General features: G+C 50.4%; 1 protein-coding gene across 3 annotated transcripts in view; it reads right to left on the bottom strand.

Moving 5' to 3' along the window:
• Window positions 1–2,923, bottom strand: part of SLC6A17 (solute carrier family 6 member 17) — a 49,810-nt gene extending 46,887 nt beyond the window's left edge. For all 3 annotated transcript variants that reach the window (XM_031457775.2, XM_031457774.2, XM_031457777.2), the window contains exon 1: window positions 2,521–2,923. The gene's annotated coding sequence lies outside the window, so the exon portion shown is untranslated. The remainder of the gene's footprint in view (window positions 1–2,520) is intronic.
• Between the last annotated feature and the right edge of the window lie 14,591 nt (window positions 2,924–17,514).

Below are 17,514 nucleotides of genomic sequence, written 5' to 3'. Positions count from 1 at the left end.
CGCACATCTTAAATCAGCACCAGGTCTAGACACATTACAGGAGGGAGGAAGGGGCCCAGGATCCTTCAGGAAAGGCAGGAGACATACTCCTTTCCTCTCCAGAAAAGGCCAGCCTAACTTCTTCTGGATAGTTCTCTTGTAGCTCCCAACTCCATTATGGATAGGACAGGTGGGGAAGGGGATGGCAAGACCTGTTCAGAGGGCAGCGACTCTTAAAGTTCAGCAGGTGCCACAACTTGGGTGCAGTCACGGTCGCAAACGATCCTAAGGAGGCAAGGTCTGTGCTTGAATCTCACCCCGGAGCAACTGCAGGCAGCCAAGGGCACCCAGCAGACCCAGCCCGGCCCTCCCCACCTCCCCAACTCTGTTACTCAGGCTTCCCCATTCAGGGTCTCTCAGGGGAGACTTGAGGGTTGGAAATAGGTCAGTCTGAAGCTGAGTTATGGGTCCTTCTTAACCACACGGGAAGCCCTGACACTTTCATTTGTCTCTACACCCCGCTCAGAGTGAGAAACAAGGACAAGATGAGAAAGAATCACCTCTGGTTAAGGCCCATAAGGAAGAGTGGGGAACTAACACTTAATGAGCATCTGCTATGTGTCTAGCACTGGGCTCAAAAATAAGCCTGCAGAAAAGGTACCACAGGCATCTCTGCTTTACAACTCAGGAAACCAAGGCTCGGGAGATAAAGTGACTTGCCCAAGGTCACCCTGCACTGGCACATGGCAGAGCACTTCGCCTGGTTCTCACCACAGTCACAGGCCCTCTCCTCCAACCTCCCCCTCAACCCAGCCTCAGTCGCTTCCCCATGGGGTCAGAGCTCCGGGACCCTTGCCTAGCAGACAGGCAGTATGAGCTCTGCTTACCTCACTCTGGGGACTTGTTAACCTCTGGTCAGTGGACCCAAAACACTGGGAGCTCGGGCCATTGCCACTCACAAGTCCTGGCAAAGAACCCCATTCAACTCACAAACAGCTGACACACGACTCTGTGTGTGACTCAGGCCAAACACACTCACTCCGACCAGAGCTGGTGGGCACGATTTGCCTCCTGCACTGAGTCACCCTCCAGGCTGAGCAGCAGGGATGCGCTGAAACTCACCACCTACTTAGCCACAGCTGCTCCATCAGAGGAAAAGCCAGCAGAGGAGCTGAGCCTCTGACAGTCTCCATGGATGGGCTCCTGCCAAGGTCAAGCAGGTGTGACCTCGAAGCCCTTCCTGCCAGGGGATGGGTCCACCTCACAGGACCACGGGATAATATAAGCACAGCAAGAGATGCAAGAAGCCCTCTGTTAACCCCCACACACTCCGACCTTGCTCTCCAGACACCAATCAGTATGTCCAGCACAGCACAATCAAACAAAAGTTTTAGTTGAATTTTTTTGGAGCCATGACAGGATTTTCCTTGTTCCTGGAAGCTCCTGTTAACAGGGGCAGTGTCCTCAAAAGAATCTTCCTTCCCTATACCTGTCTCCCCAACCCAAACCCCCCTGCCTCATGTTCACAGCTGAATTGCTCCAAAGGTAGCTCTGCTTAGAAATTTCCTAATCTGAGGGTCTATTAAAAAATTCTCAAAGAAGGAAAGAGGAATGGCAACAAACAGTAATAATAATAATAATAATAATTATTATTATTATTATTATTATTATTATTATTATTATTATTAGAAACTCCCCTTGATAGCCATTGGGTCCTGTAAGGTGAGTGGCCTCAGGATTTCTGAACACTTGCAGCCTTGACAGGGCTGTTTAGGCTTTAAAAGAATAGAGCAGGAGGCCGCGCCCCAGCTTCTCCGGGGCACTGCAAGCGCCGCTTGAGAGCACGGTGCGCACAGGTATAAACGTGGCAGAGGCCCTCTCTCCCGAGGCGGCGCCCCCTCCAGACCTGCTCCCCGCGCACGTCCCCCATCTCTGCCATTCCGTTCCCCGATGCTCATCCCTCGAGGGAAGATGGGCTCCCCGCTAGCTCTGAATTCAGCGAGGACCAGCCCCAAGACTGGGAATTAAATATTCATCGCGGGCGTGAGCGTTCTGCTTCTCTTGCCAATGTTACTGTCAAGGTCATGGGCCTGAAGCCGAGCGGCTGGGGCTGGGGTCTCCAGCCGCTCAGGAGTCTCCCCGCCAGAACTGCGCCCTAGGCGCGCGGCTCAGGGAGGCGATTCTGGCGGGGCCTCCACCCCGGTCCTCAGGGGGCGCTTGCCTCGGCAGCTCTGCCCTACTACCTCCGGAGTTCTTGGGCCCTCCTGAGCCCTAGAAGCTGGAGCCCAGTGTCCAACCCGTGAGCGCGGCGCTGGGCACCCCCGAGGCGCCTAAGGAGCGCCGGCCCCGGGGCTCCGTCGCCAAGCAACGGCGGTAGGAGTGGCGGGAGGAGCCCCGGGCCCGCGCAGCGCCGGGAGGACACCGAAGCAGCGCCTCCTCACACCTTGGTCCTTAGGCCTCCCTGGCTGGGGCGGGGCCGAAACAGATGAAGTTGCGGTGGATGTTCTGGTAAAGCCAGGCGGGGCGCAGCCGGCGACTCACCTGTCCCGCGTGGGTCGTCGCGCAGCCTCAGCCCCTACGCTCCGGTCGAGTAGCTGCGGTCCCCGACGGGTCGCGGGAGCACAGCCCTTCCCACGGGTAGTCCGAGTGTGGTGGCGACGGGCCCCGGCCGGGGCTGGGAGGGGACCCGGAGCCGCGCGCCGGCGCACGCGATCCTGCTTAGCTCCTCGCTCCCTCCCTCGCCGCCGGTCCCGGCCCGTCTCCCGCCCGCGGCGCGCTCAGGCCTCGGGGGAGCGGTCCGGGAACCCAGGTCCCGCGGCGGAGGGAGCGCGTGAGGCTGTGGGCACCGGAGCCGAGTGCCACCCTCCCTGCGCGCTGGCCGCGCCGGCTCTGCGGAGCGGAACGGAGCGGGGCGGAGCGCAGCGCAGCGCAGCGCGCACTGTTCCCTCGCTTTGCGAAAGGCCACCCTGGCGGCGGGGCGCCGTGACGCAGGCTTGACTCACGCGCGGGCCCGCGTCAATGCGAGGCTCTGGGTCCGCGAGGGAGGCTCTGATGGCCGACGCAGGCGGAGGGGGTGGGCAGGGAGAGGGAGGGGTCTGCCCCAGGAGCAGCCTCTTGAAGCCCCTGGCCAAGGGACCCAGACCCTGAAGCATTACCAGGTTCTGCCCTCAGGGGAATGCGGCCCCATGGCCAAGGCCCTCCTGAGCCCTGGGCCTCCCTTCATTCGTCTATTCAGGTCCATCTCTTTCGGCCGTCTTTCATGAACTCACCCCGCCAAAGTGGTCATTCCCCTGCCCTAGCCACTTCCATCTCTGTGCCTTTGTTCACCCTCTTCTTACTTTTCCACTTCACTGTCCTTCCACCCTACCATTCTGCAAGACTCCTCCCTGTGCGTTTACCTCCTCAATACACCACTCATCCATTGAGCTCCTACTGTATGCCAGAGGCTGTGGGGGCTAAGAAGATCGCCCCTCTGGGAGATGAGGGCATGGAACCTCCGGGAGGAGGCAGAAAAGGGGTTATCCAGGAAGCTACAATTTAAGACAGAAGGACGGAAGAACCGTACAAGATTGAGCACAGTGAGTGAAGGGAGAGGGAATTTCTGACTGGGCTCTGGGCAGGCCTTATGGTGGAGGTGAGACAGGATACTGACCGCAAAGGGTGGCCAGGATTTCAATGGAAAAGGGGAAGGGTGACCCCTGTGGAGGAGACAGCATAATAAGGACAAAGATTCAAGAGAATGGAGAAGGTGTGCAGGCGGGCTGGCTGGCTGAGCTGGAGCAGCGACGGGCTGATATGAGGTGCAGTTAGACAGGGAGGTATGAGCCATGGGATACTGAGCATTAAATGAGATTTTTCCAAGTAAGACATTTCTAACAGCAGCCTGTCGCATAGTAATCTCCTGCTGTGTTGATGATGATGTTGATGATGACACAGTGAGGAGCTGGGCCAGGGGCTTGGAAGAAAGGTGGTTCAGGCCAGAGCTCTTTGTCTTGGGGTCCTGTGCACATGGAACAGTACCTGGAGCTCTGTCTTGCAAACCAGGCTGTCACTGGTCCAAACGAGTCGTGTGCTAAGGAGGGAGCAGTGAGAATCTGAAAGGAGAAGAGACTTCCCTGGGCACAGTCAGGACAAGCAGGCAGCTGCCCCTCCTCTCCCAACTCACCTGGTGCCATCCTTGGAGGACAGCAGCCCTTCTTACAGCTCCGAGGGCACCTGCTCCTGTCTAGTTGGGAACAGCTAGTCTGTGTCAGGCATGGTGCTAAGCTCAGTAGCTCATGGCTGAATTCAGAGGCAGGGTTTATACAGTCAGTCGAGGACAACTTGGGAGGTGTTAAGGAGCTAAACAACTTTCCTCTGCATAGGCCAGAGCCCAACGAAAGCCTCAAAGCAGCTGAGAAGGTGAGACGAACAATGACGAACTTCATCCAGACATAAGAGGAAGAAAATGTTTCCTGGAGCAATAAAAAAGGGGCTTTGTTAGCACCTAGGGGAGTTGTGTTCAGTTCAGTTTTTGCTCTGAGTATTATGTTGCTTGCAAGAGGGAACAAGATTCTATTTCTCACTCTCTCTCTCTGTCTCTCTCTCTCTCCTGAGACATGCCCGATACGTGTGCATATATACATATACACATATATATGATTCATGTAAGAATCTTTGTGGAAACAGCACAGATAACTTAATGAACTTTTACATTTTGGTTTCATGTTTCTTTTCAAAATCCATCCTTCTCAGTTCCATCAAGAGCTTATATGGAATATTGCTAGAGCTTTAGTTTATTTTGAGCTATAAATATAAAGCAGTAACGTGAAATGCTGATAAAGCAGTTAATGTTAAGTTTGAGCTGCGTGAATAGAACTGTAGTTTTTAGATGAAGGGGTGGATGTAACCAGTCTATCTAACTTCCTCTCTGAAGCTAGAGGACTACTCTAAAGAAATAGAGAGCAACCAGGGACGAGCTTGTGCTGAATTTACCACACCCCCAGCCTCACAGACCTAGGTCTGGATCCAGTCAGGCCATTTAGAAGCTGCAGGCTTAGGGGACAAGTGAGAGATAAAGCCAGAAGGCAAGTTGGATTTGCTAATGTGGATGCCTGACATGCTAGGCTAAAAAAGCCTACTTATGTCAGAAGGTAATAGGGAGCCACTGAAAGTTTTAGAGCGTGATGGTGACATTATGGGGCTGACTTCCTATCTAGACTTAAATGGGAGGAGGCCACCCCAGACCCCTTCAGAAGCATCCCTGCTTCCTGAGAGAAGGCAGCAATTTCTAGTCCCAGGTTCTACCTCACAGCAGTTCTGAGAGTCCCTTCATCCTTGACCTTACCTCACTTCCTGTCTGAGAGAACTCCTGCAGTGAGCAGGGTTGGGGGAATGTGAGGAGAGAGAGAGGTCAGAGGCCCTGGAGGGTCAGAGAGGGCCTCTAGATTTTTTCCTGCATGTGCCACCTCACCGTCCCCAGGTGTGACTCAGGTGAGCCTGTGAACCACTTGGTTCCTCACCTCCCCCCATTCCAGCATTGTGAGGCTGGAGGAGAGGAATGGACAGCTCTCCACAGGAGCAAGAGGCGCCACACAAAGGCAGGCCAGGCCCCACTGCCCAGCTCCAAAGGCAGCCTGGCCTTCTGCCTATTGGGACTCGGTGGCCTAGAATGCTGGCCTGGGGCATCTGACTCCACAGGGTCCTTATCATGCAGGGTGGGTGTCCGACTAAACACCCCTATGTGAACATCCAGAACACAAATCAAAACCCACCTGAGGATCAGTGAATCTAAGGGACCCTGCATACAACAAAAGGACTTGCCTCGTTCTCTTTTTTTGAGACAGCAGGATGTCAGATAAACTCAGGTTCTGATCCAACACTGCCTTGCCGGGTGACCTTTGACAAATCACTTAATATCGCTGACCTTCAGATACTTTATCTAGAAAATGGAAATAATCTGTTCTCTAACCTCGTGGGGTGGTTGTAAGGATTAAATGAGATAAACCCCTGTGTAAACTCAAGGCAGTAGTCCCACTGTTGCTTTTAGCTCATAAGATGTACCCGACGCTACTCTAAGCATCTTACACCTATTAACTCATTGAGTCATTCAAAAGGCATTCACCTTGGAAGTCTGCAATGTGCTTTCTCCCCTTCAAAGCTGAAAACGTCATTTAAAAACTAATTTGTCATGAAAAAACAATGTAATTCAGTAATGTGATTGAATGCAAAATTAACATGTAAAATGGCAATAACCACCAGATATACAACAGCCAGTAAGAAGATATGAGCTGCTTCAGTTATAATAGCAACAATGAAAGAGAAAAATACTCAGAAATAAACTTTAAAAGATGTGTAGAAGGCTCCTGAATGCCACTGAGAGATCTGAAAGGGCATTTGAACATAAGAAAAGAAACGACAGTTTCTTAGATTGGAAGATAAATCACAGTAACATGTTAATTCTCTCTAAATTAATCCATGTTTTTAAATGACCCTAATGAAAATCACAAAGGGGTTTGAATTTTCTTTTTTAACTAGACAAGATGATTCTGAGGTTCATATGGAAAAACCAGCAAAACAGCCAGAGAAATTATAAGGGAGAGTAATGGGTGTGATGTGGGAATTTAGCAGGTGGGAAAACATAACATAAAGCTGCAAGTTTAAATTAACGCGGTCCTAGTTATGAGAAATATATGAGGCAGAACATGTAATCCAGAAATAAAGGCAGAGGCAGTCATTTGGAATATGATAAAGATACATCTCAAATGAGTAGCGGGAAGATGGATTTTTAATAGATGGTATTGGCTTGGCCATCTGAAAAAAAGGAAATTTGAGTCCCTGCCTTACTCCTTATACCCATATACATTGTAGATGTACTGAGATTAATAAATGTAAAAATAAACATAGAAGGCATCAAAAGTAGTACTTAGAGGGGTATTTACAGCCTGAAATAGATATATTAGAAAAGGAGAGTGAAAATCAGTGAACCAAGCAACCATCTCAAGAATGTAGGAAAATCGACCTAAAGAAAACAGAAGGGAGGAAATGATAAAGACAGTATAGCAACTGGTGAAATAGGAAAGCAAACATACCATAGAGAGGATCATCAAAGCCAGAGGTTTGTCGTATGAAAAGTCTAATTTTTTTTTTAATGAAATCTAAAAGTACTAAAAGAAAGCATGGAAAAAATTGTCATAATGCTGAGTGGGGAAGACCTTTCTAAGTCTGATAAAATCACTGGTGTCCTCCTGCTTTATTGTTCTCCAAATCACGTATCACATCTGGCACTCAATTCACTTCCATGTTTATTTGCTTGTCTGCTCCCCAACTAGACAGACAAATGCTGTCTCCCCAGCTCCTAGAACAATCCTGCCATATAGTGGGTGTTGAGGGATATCCGTTGAGTGACGGTTTAAAAAGTGGGGGAGGTATTTCTTTAACATATAGAGTTCAGAAAAATCATTAAGAAAAAGAGAAAAGGTTGGGGGGAGGGTATAGCTCAGTGGTAGAGTGCATGCCTAGCATGGATGAGGTCCTGGGTTCAATCCCCAGTACCTCCAATAAATAAACAGGTGAATGAACCTAATTATCTCGCCCCAAAAATTAATTAAAAAAAGAAAAAGAGAAAAGGATATGAACAGAAAGTTCATAGAATACAAAAGACAAATGGTTCTTCCACATATAAAAAGATGTTCAATTTCATTCATGATAAAAGAAATGCACGTTGAAAAATAACGATATACCATTTTTTACCTATTATGTTGGCATATAATTTTTTTAAAAAAGAAGGTTGATAGCACGCATCTTGCTAATGGGAGAAGGATTAAATTGTACAATCTCTGTGGAAGATAATTAGACCGTATTTATCAAAATTACAAAGGTGCATCCCACTGCCCACAGGCCATATCAAAATTATGAAGACACACACTCATTTTGCATGTGTTTGTTTAAAGGCAGCCATCTAAAGATAATCCTTACTGCAGTGTTTGTAATTTTTTTCTAAACAGGAAACTATTCAGATGTCTATCAATAAGGGACCGTTTACATAGTCAAATTTTTCCAGCCATTAGAATGAACAAGACTTCTCTACATGTTCTGATTTGGAAACATCTGCAAAATGAGTTGTTAAATGAAAAAAAGATGCAGGAGAGTGTGGAGAGGGTGTGACCATTTGGTATGCTCCACATACTTGTAAAGACATAAAAATATTTCTGGAAGGATACGTAAGAAATTGATAATAGTGCTTGCCTCTAGGAAGAAGCGCATGGCTGGGGTGGGGCGCAGGCAAGAGAGAAAAATTTGCTTGTCATCATGTACCTTTTGAACTTTGTATCTTATGTCTGTCCCATGTCAATTCCATATAGGCATATCTGCTTCTGTAATGCATATGAGATCTCTAGAAAGGGAACATCTGAAACTGCCCACAGTGACTTCCTCTGCAGAGGGAAACTGGGGGCTGGAAGGCCCTGGGAACAGAATCTTAGCATTGAACTTACTGAATTTTGCTTTCGTTCTTCTTGTCCATGTGCATGTATTACCTGCTCATTAAAATAGCAAAATGCATTTCTCCCAGCTGCTCTAGACTACCGCCTTCTGCAGATCTCTTCTCGGCCCCTGCCTCCCTCCCAGGCCCTTGCCTCCCTCCCAGGCCCCTCTCCGTTCAAGCATACTCTCTGCCTTCTCCCCAGCAGGGCATGGTGGGAAGAGCGGGGATTGTGGAATCAGATAGATTGGGGTTCTCATTCTGACCTGGAGCTTTCTCATCCTCATCTGTAAAATGGGAGTATCAGCAGTATCTATGTTCTAGGGTATGTGAGGAGTGCATGAGATAACATGTATAAAGTGAGTGCTGGATAAACAGTGGTTCCTGCTAGAATTAACTTGCTTTTCCAGAACATGGCTGTAACCCCCAGGACAGGCTGGGTGGCTGAAGCCTTCCTCCCTTTGGCTACTGTCTCCAAACATTGAAGGAAGAAAGAAGTGGCAAAGGCTTTGAGCAATGACAGTATCTTCTAATATTTATGAATAGCAGTGAGGACATTCCACTTGTTTGTAACTGCAGAGGGGTGAAAGAGGGTGTCCCAAATCGCCCGCATGCCCGGCATCCTGGGGCCACAAACTCCCAGCCGGGGAGGAAGCCTTGTTCCATGTAAACAGAAGGGAGGGGGCTGCTCTAGTAGGAGCAGCATCCACAGGGAGTCGGGTGGGGAGGGGAATGTGCCAGGAGACAACAGGAAGGGAGGGGGCTACACGCCCGACCAGACCTGGGGCGAGACAATTAGATGCAAAACTTCCCTCGCCCAGAGCCAGCAAGGAGCTTTCAGTCCCAGAGTCAAATATAGACCCACTTCCATAAAAGCACCAGCCTGCTTCTATAAATACCTCAGCCAGTTTTCCGGGGTTCTCATGTGACTTTGATGCCTACCTCGTCTGCGGGGATCCATCTCCATGGTGACCAAGCCATGTGATCAGCCTCTCTTCATTCATGGCAGGTCACCACATCCCGGATTGGGGGTGGGGTGGTGAAGGGGGCTGGAGGGAGGGTTAAGGAGAGGGAATACGGGGGTGAATAATGACTAAAGTGTCCAGTCTGGGGGAAGACTGCAGAGCTCCAGCCTTATTGCAAGGATGCTCTGACAGAATTATTGATCTCCCAGGTTGGCTGTCAGGCAAGGAACATTTTTATTCGAGAAGCAATAGACATCTTTGCCTCTGAATCAGAGAAGCAAAAGTTCAGAGCTGTAAGGCACTTTAACATCCTCTAGGACTGTTACAATCCGCTTGTTGTCAGATGAAGGAAACCAGGCCCGGAAAGGTCGAGAGACTTGCCCAAGGTCATGCAGCGAGTCAGTTGAAAACTAGGACAAGTGCCAGGGAGCATGTCCCTAGCAGGCTCCTTCCCACCTCACTGGGGCTCCGCTCTGGGCTGGAGGCTACGGGGGCAAGAGATATGTGTGACTCTGGTGAGTGGGAATTTCGGTACCTTGATTCCCAGGTTATTCCACCTGGCTGGAGTCACAGGTCCTCCAAAGGAGGGAGATTTATTTATTCTGTGCCGAGGCTCAACCCTGGCTGCTTGGCTGATACACATGGAGAGAGTGGCTAATAACTCGTGAGAAGTCCTGCAGTGCTGAGCAAACCCACATGCCATCCATGGTAATCTGTGGAAATCCCTCTTTGATCAGAATGTCCCAGATCTGCCCCCATCCATCTGAATCCCTCCAACATCTCCAAGTCCTGTGCCCTTCCTTGCCTGGTGCTGGGGGTGAGATGAAAAGGCAAGAAAAAAACTCTTCCTGCCCTCACAGCGCTGCCCTGCTTAGGTGCACATGGATAAGCAAACAGAAGAGGATCTTATTAACCAGCAGCTGTGCTCCCGGACGTTCACCTGGAAGTAGGTGGGCCTTGGAAATCGGGGAAGTGGTCCAGGAGGACATGGTGAGCAGGACACAGCCTGGCCAGCAGATCGGGAGGGGCATTCTCAGGCAATACAGGGTGCTGCAACAGGGCCTGGGGAAGGGACAGCCCAACCAAGGTGGGCTGAGGAGGAAATGCTGACCAAGTCTTGGGATAGGATGCGGATGACCACAAAACTGATTTACATGGTTCAATCACATGGGCTCAAGCCGCCAGCTGTGGAGGGTCCAGGAAGGGGTGAATTGGGAGAAGACAAAGAAACCCTTGCACTGAAATATTCCCGAGGAGACGGGGAACAAAAATAGACATCATCACAGGGCTGTATCTGTCAGCCTCAGCAGCGGGCTCTGTCACCACCTGGCCTTGAGACGGGTGTCCAGCAGTCTCCGCAGAGGTTAAAATCTACCGTGCTGGAGGTTGGTACCAGCCAGAGAGGCCCAGGGCAAGGCTCCAACCCCCTGACTTTTTTTTTGGAGATGGGGAGGGGGAGGTAATTAGGTTTATTTATTTATTTATTTAATGAAGATACTGGGGATTGAACCCAGGCATGCTAAGCCTGCACTCTATCACTGAGCTATACCCTCTCCGCTTCCCCCTAACTTTTAAAAAATTTTTTTAAATTTGTAATTTTTTTTGTTTTTATTTTTAAATTGTAGTGTAGTCAGTTTACAATGTTGTGTCTTTTTTCTTTCTTTTTTTTTCTCCCTTACCCATCACCTGTGTAGTCTCCTGGGAGCTAAGGACAGAGCACCCCTCCAGTCCCCGCCCCACCAGCTGTTAGCCAGCCTAACAGTGGACCACTCCTAACAGCCTGTCCCCAAGCTTACGGGGTGAGAGCAGATGCTCTGATGGGGAGGCCATGCTGCAGGCCGGTGGGCAGGCCACGTTTCCTCTGTGCTTCCCGCCAGCTGAACAGCCCTGCGGTATGTGTTTACCTTACCCAGGCTGCCAGCTGCTGGGCTCCAGAGGCAAGGCTGCCCAGCCTGTTTCCAGATCCCCCTCCCCTGGCTCGTAGCAGGGGCTGTGGGATGCAGCACCCTTAGGAGACAGACACACGTTCATTCAGTGCTGGTCGGGAGTTAGCCTCGCGGTGTGGTCAGAGCACCTTAGGAGACAGACTTGAAACTGAGTCCTGGCTGTTACTCACTAGGCACTCCCTTGGGGAGCTTATTCAGACTCTCTGGGCCTCAGTTGCTTATCTGTGAAAGGGGATAATGTTACCTACTTTGAAGAAGAGTTGTGAAAATTAGAGATCGTGATTACAATGTGTCTGGCATGTAGAAAGTGATTTTAAAAGGCAGTCGCCTCTACTCCAGTGGGTGCATGGATGGAAGCACCTCCTCGTAGGCTCCCACCTTCCATGCTCCCTGGCCCCAGCACCTGAGTCTTCCCCCCAGCACCATCTCTTCTGCCCAGAATTTCCTCCCACTTGGCTCTGCTCATCAGAAGCCTTTCTGTCCTTCAAAGCCCCATTTCAGTGTCACTCCTCCCTGCTGCCGTGCCTAATCACCTCCAGCCCACAGGATGTTCCTCTCAGGTAGACTCTGCCCGCACTGAGGACTGGCTATCATCCCACCTTTCAGCACACAGACAGCCTGCCTTTCATAGCAATAATGACAAGAGCTATCGTGATGGAGCACCATTCACTGCACTGAGAACCTACCATGCCTGAGACTCAGAGAGGGTAAGTGACTTGTCTGTGGTCACACAGCTAATAGGTGGTGACGGTGGGAGAGAGAAACTCAAGTCCAGTTGGTTGCACAGATTTTGCATCCTCACTGTTAATTACACTCTTAGTTGACCATCTTCACTCTCTCCAAATATATTACAAGCCTGCGTGATGTAGTAGAAAAAAACACAGATTCTGGAGTCAGCTGGAAACGGGTTTAAAGATCACCTTTGCCACTGAGTTGGGTGATCTCGTGTAAGTCCTTAATTTTTCCAAATCTGTTTCCTGGCCTACAGTTGTGAGCGGTTCAATGAGATGGTATGACATGTGGTAATGAGTCTGTCTTACAAAAACAGACATTACCACTGACATGTCCTGCTGCCCAGGGGGACGGGGTGTGTAATGAGAGCATGGCTAAACCTTGAGTGCATACCCCTCTCCAGCACATACTAGGAGCTCCTATGCATCCTTTCTTTTCCTTCCTGATGCCATTATCACAAAGTAGATACTTTCAGTATCCCCAGTTTAGAAAGCCAAAGCTTAAAGAGGTTGAGAAACTTGCCCAACGTAACATAAGCAAGCAGCAGAGCTGAGACTTGACCCAGGTCCATCCGATCCCAAAGCCCTGGCTCTGAACCGTGATTCCACACTGCCTCTTTGCAAAGTAGGTGATGGATGATTCTTCTTCCATCACTGCTGTGGGATAGTTAAGCAGGAATCACAAATTCCATTTTACAGATGGAGAAGTAAAAGCTTGAGTTATGAGTGACTTGCCCAAGGTCACAAGTCAGTTGGTGGCAGAGTCAGTTCTAGGACTTGGGGCTCCTAAACCCAGAGCTCCCTCCACTTTCTCCCTCATCCCTGCTGCCTGTGGCTGAGATTCTTGAGGTAGAGACACTGGGACTCAGAGACGTTGGCCAAGAAGTTGGCCACAGGCCACGGCCTGGGCCCAGGAAGCCTCCAACCATGGAGAAATTTGCTTTGAAGACAAAAGATGATTCCTGGCAAGGAGAGTCATTCCTATTTCTGCTCCAGATAAATGGGAAGCTGCCATAGATTCTATGATAAATCTTTTCGCTAAAGATGATGCATCACTTTGAGCTGGTTATATGCACAGAGCCGTTGGACATTATACAAGTCAATTACTGAGACCAAGTTCTCAGCACTGAGCAGAGATATTTTCATCAAGTGGCTGTAACAGAGCCAGAGCCTCCCAGGGATCTGGCTGGGAAGCTGGTCCACTTCAAGTCTGATGCCAGGGGTGACTGCAGAGTGCTGAGACCCGCCCCAGAAGCCCCGCAGGAGGGGTGTCCCCCACTCCCATCCTTGTGGCCTCCAGTCTGTGTTTGCCCCTGCAGCCACCATAAGGCTTCTGGGCAGGATTAATCACAGCCAGGATTATTCTGCTCATTTTATAATCCCCGGCCTAAAGTGCCTTCACTCTCAGCTGCCTGGCCTTGGGAAAATAAGTTTCTATACCAGGACAAATCCCAAGTACGGAGCTGCAAACTGGGCCTTGCTTCCCCAGCCCTGCATCTCAGAAGCACTTCTCCTATACCCTGCAGAGCTCCTCACCTGAACCCTGAACACTTCCAGGTCAGCTCTCTGCCCCTCAAAATCTCTTGGGCATCAGAGCTTGTTGAATCTGGCCCCTGGAAACTGCTCCAGGCCAGCAGATCCAGCCTTCCTTCAGTCCCCAAATTCTAAGAAAATATGTGTCTGGTCTTCTGAGGACAGGAATTTTGTTTGTTTTTCCAAGAGGGTCTTCCTCTGGCCTGAGTGTGGCTTTCAATGTTTCAGAACCAAGGTTTGATGTCCTAGCAAGAACATGGGGCCTGGTGATGTGAGCTTCACTTATAGCTGTGTGACTTTGGGCTGGTCTTTAACCTCTCCGGGCCCTAATTTCCTCATCTAAAAATGTGACAAATGGTTCATCTTAGCTCCAGAATGCTAAGATTCATTCTCTGGGATTCCAAGAAGGCAGTTGGAGACGTCTGGAGCAGAAGATGAGGGGGTTGGGAGTGGGAAGAAATAGGGAGGTGAGAGATGAAATGGAGAGGGCAGGGGTCTGAATCACATAGAACTTGAATGTCAGGCTAAAAAGCTCAGATTTTACTTTAAAGGTAATGGAGAACCAGAGAAAAATTTTAAGCATGGGAGGAGAGTTGCCAGATTTAGCAAATACCAGACATCTATTTAAATTTAAACTGGGCATCCTGTATTTTATCTGGCAACCCTGCATGGAGTGACAGAGAAAGCCCTTTGACCACTGAGTAAAGAATGTATTGGAGGGAACACAACTGGAAGCACAAAGACCACTGAGGGGGTTGTTATATTCCAGGTGATAATTACAAAAAGTTAATATTTGTTGAACGCTAGTTTTTGCCAGGCACTGTTCTAAGTATTTTATGTATATAAATTCATTTAATTCTCAAAACAAGTTGCAGTATCTAGTATCATTCCCATTCTACAGGTAAGGTGACGGTGGCACAGAGAGGTTAAGTAACTTGTCCAGGTCACACAGCTAGTTAGTGGCAGAATTGGGGTTGGAGTCCAAAGCCCACATGCTTAACCACTCTGATATATTGCCCAATCCCCGCCCCTGAACACAGTTTCTGACTGTCACCTGAGCCCTGCGGTGGGAATTGGACTAAGTCAGAAACTGCTTTGAAGCCTCAGTCCCTGGGGTGGGGATTGGGATACTGTGACTGGCAGAGAAGTGAGAAGGAGGCTCAAGAATCGAGTTGTATCACAGTTACACTCACATTTTCAGATCATTCGATACTTTTCAAAGCAGGAAGAAGGGCTTATAAGAAAAAGAACTAGCATCTCTTCAGCATCAAAGACCAGGCAGGGTGCACAGCAGAAGGTATTTAGGAGGCATGGCCAGCAGGGAACGGTGGCCAACTGGATGTCTTGGGTGCTGTCAGCCAAGAACAGTCTCTCTTGCCAGTTTTCTCCAGCTGTAAAAAGAGAACAATGTCCACAGCAAAGTTGTTTTGAGGATTAAATGAGGTAAAGAAACAGGGAAGCCATGCCGTGCAGTGCTGCCTGTGATTGTGCTATTATTCCATTCCTCTGCCTCTGCCTCTCTCCCTGGCCCTTTCCCTCCTCCTCCATCTTCCTCTCTCCCCAACTCCGCCCTCCCGTTTTCTTACCTTTCCTCCCCTCCTTTTAGGCCTTGGGATAGAGCCTGTCCCAGGGAGTGTCTGCAGATGAGCAGCCTAGAAACAAACGTGCAGCCTCACATCTCGCCCAGCCTGGCTCACACCTCTCGCCTCTGGTTCTCTACCTGCCCGCCACCCCCTCCCGCGTGCATGCGCGCATGTGCGCGCGCACACACACACACACACACACACACACACACACACACACACAGCATACAGGACAGACCAACACATAGCGACCCTCCCTGTTCCCACAACCGCCGCCTCCTGAGGCCCCAGGGAGTCCCACTTGAAGTTTTCCAGGAAGTGCCCCCCGGAGGTGGCAGTGGGGACAGCAGGAACAGCACAAGAGACCCAAGGGGATGGGGAGGCTTTGGCTACGACAGCCTGGAAATGTACAAAGCCGATCTCTAGGGACCAAGCAAGATACTGATGTCAAACCAAGGCTGAAAATATAGTCTGGAAAGTCACACGACACCATGAAAAATGAGCCGTTCTCCTCAGCCAGAGACATGGGCAGTGGGGAAGCCACATAAATCTCGGCTCTTTAGAGGCTCCAGACAGCAGGGGCTGCTAGCCTCCAGCATGCCTGCTGAGAGATCTTGGGGGTCCTCAATGTCCCATTCAGGGGCCAGGGCACCTGCAACCGCCCTCACCCTGAGAGCAGCCAGTGCCCTGAGAACTGAGGGCCTCCAAGAGGGGACTAGGAGGCAGCCCTGGGCCCCCTCCCCAACATCCACCCTTGCCCAGGGCATCTCTGGCTAAGCCATAGTGTGGTGGGGGACACACCCTCCCAAACTACACCCAGAGTGTGCAGAGAGCAAGAGCCAGTGCCTCAGTGTGGGAGTCAGGGTCCCTGATGGCACTAAGCTCTGACGAGCAGCTGGTGGGGCGTTCCAGCCTTCCCATCCCATTTTCTCCACCCACTTACCCTCACAATTACTTAGGAGTTGCCCCTTTAATGCAGGAGAAACTCAGTTTCAGAGCTGTTGGGTGGCTGGTGTCCATCCTACAGGCAGTCCGGGTCAGGGAGGGCCCTGCGGTCCTCTCCAGTGCGAGGTTCTCAGAGACCAGACTTGCACTGCTCTCCGATGCCCAAGCACCTCCCTCAGACTGGTGTGAAGGGAACGGAGGAGCCCCGGGCCGTGAGGACTGGCCAGGGGATTGGGGCTTTCTGGGACAACCAGCAACAGGCCCTCAGGACCAGCAATGTCAAAGGCAGACATCCCTGCCCTCACCGGTCTTCGCTCTCCATAAGCTCCCAATTATGAAAGCAGCCCCAGGGAAAGAGATGGGGGTTCCCTACCGAAGCCACCGACCGAGGTTAAACTTTCACCACTCCATGGCAATGGAGTTGAAAGAGAATCTGAGCTGTTTTAAGAAAATAAAGAAAAGTTGATCTCACCCCCGAGGTGGAGGTTAAGATTTTTACCTTCTACACACTTTCATATCACTGTATCTGGTTCCCTCTTCTGGTCTGCCCCTCCAACCTCTCTTTTTAACACCCCAGCTCCGGTGTTGTCCACTTTCCCAGTGCCGCCACCTCACTCCCCACCCTCAGCACCATGACCGTGCTCTCTCCTCCCAGCTTCTCCACACACAGGCCTCCTCACACTGCATGTTAGTGTGTCACACACCTGTCAGCCCCCTCCTGCAGGGCTCCTTCAGGGCAAAGAGGTGTCTGGGTCATCGCAGCAAACTTCAGAGTTCAGCTCAATCCAGCCAGAGGGAGGGCTTGGCTCACGTTCATGGAATCTACCCAAACATGGGTCATTTGTACGCCAGCCTGGGAAAGACCCTGAAAAGTCAGCAAAGAGCTGGAGCCCTGGGCTGGGAGGTGGAGGTGTAGTCAGACTTCCCTCCTCTGGGCACCTGTCTACAAAGCCCTGGACCTCAGGGCTCTGACAGTCGTGGGTGGGACTAGGTGGGAAGCAGGGTGCAGCTAAGGATGAGCCTTTTTACCTAGACAGTCAAGTGGAAGGTCAAGCCTCAGAGCAATAGAGATATTTGTATGAAAACCTAAGTCAGTGTATATCGCTCAGCTCAAAGTCCCGTCCTTGCTCCCCACTTTACTTGGGGTGAAAACTGAAGTCCTTAGCATAAGCCAAAAGCCCTGTGTGATCTGGTGCCCATTAACTCTTAACCTATCTCATGCTACACCCTGCCTCCTTCCTGTTCCAGCCACAGCAGGCCTCCTTGAACACCCACCTCAGGACCTTTGCACCTGCTTTTTCCCATAGCTCAAGTGTCACCTCTAGGGAAGCCTTCCCTGACCAGCCTATTTGAAACTACTCACACACACAC

This window comes from Camelus dromedarius, chromosome 9 (genome assembly GCF_036321535.1).
Source record: "Camelus dromedarius isolate mCamDro1 chromosome 9, mCamDro1.pat, whole genome shotgun sequence".
NCBI lineage: Eukaryota > Metazoa > Chordata > Mammalia > Artiodactyla > Camelidae > Camelus > Camelus dromedarius.
Note: the sequence above shows the minus strand (reverse complement) of the source record. Positions and strands in the feature narration are given on the sequence as shown.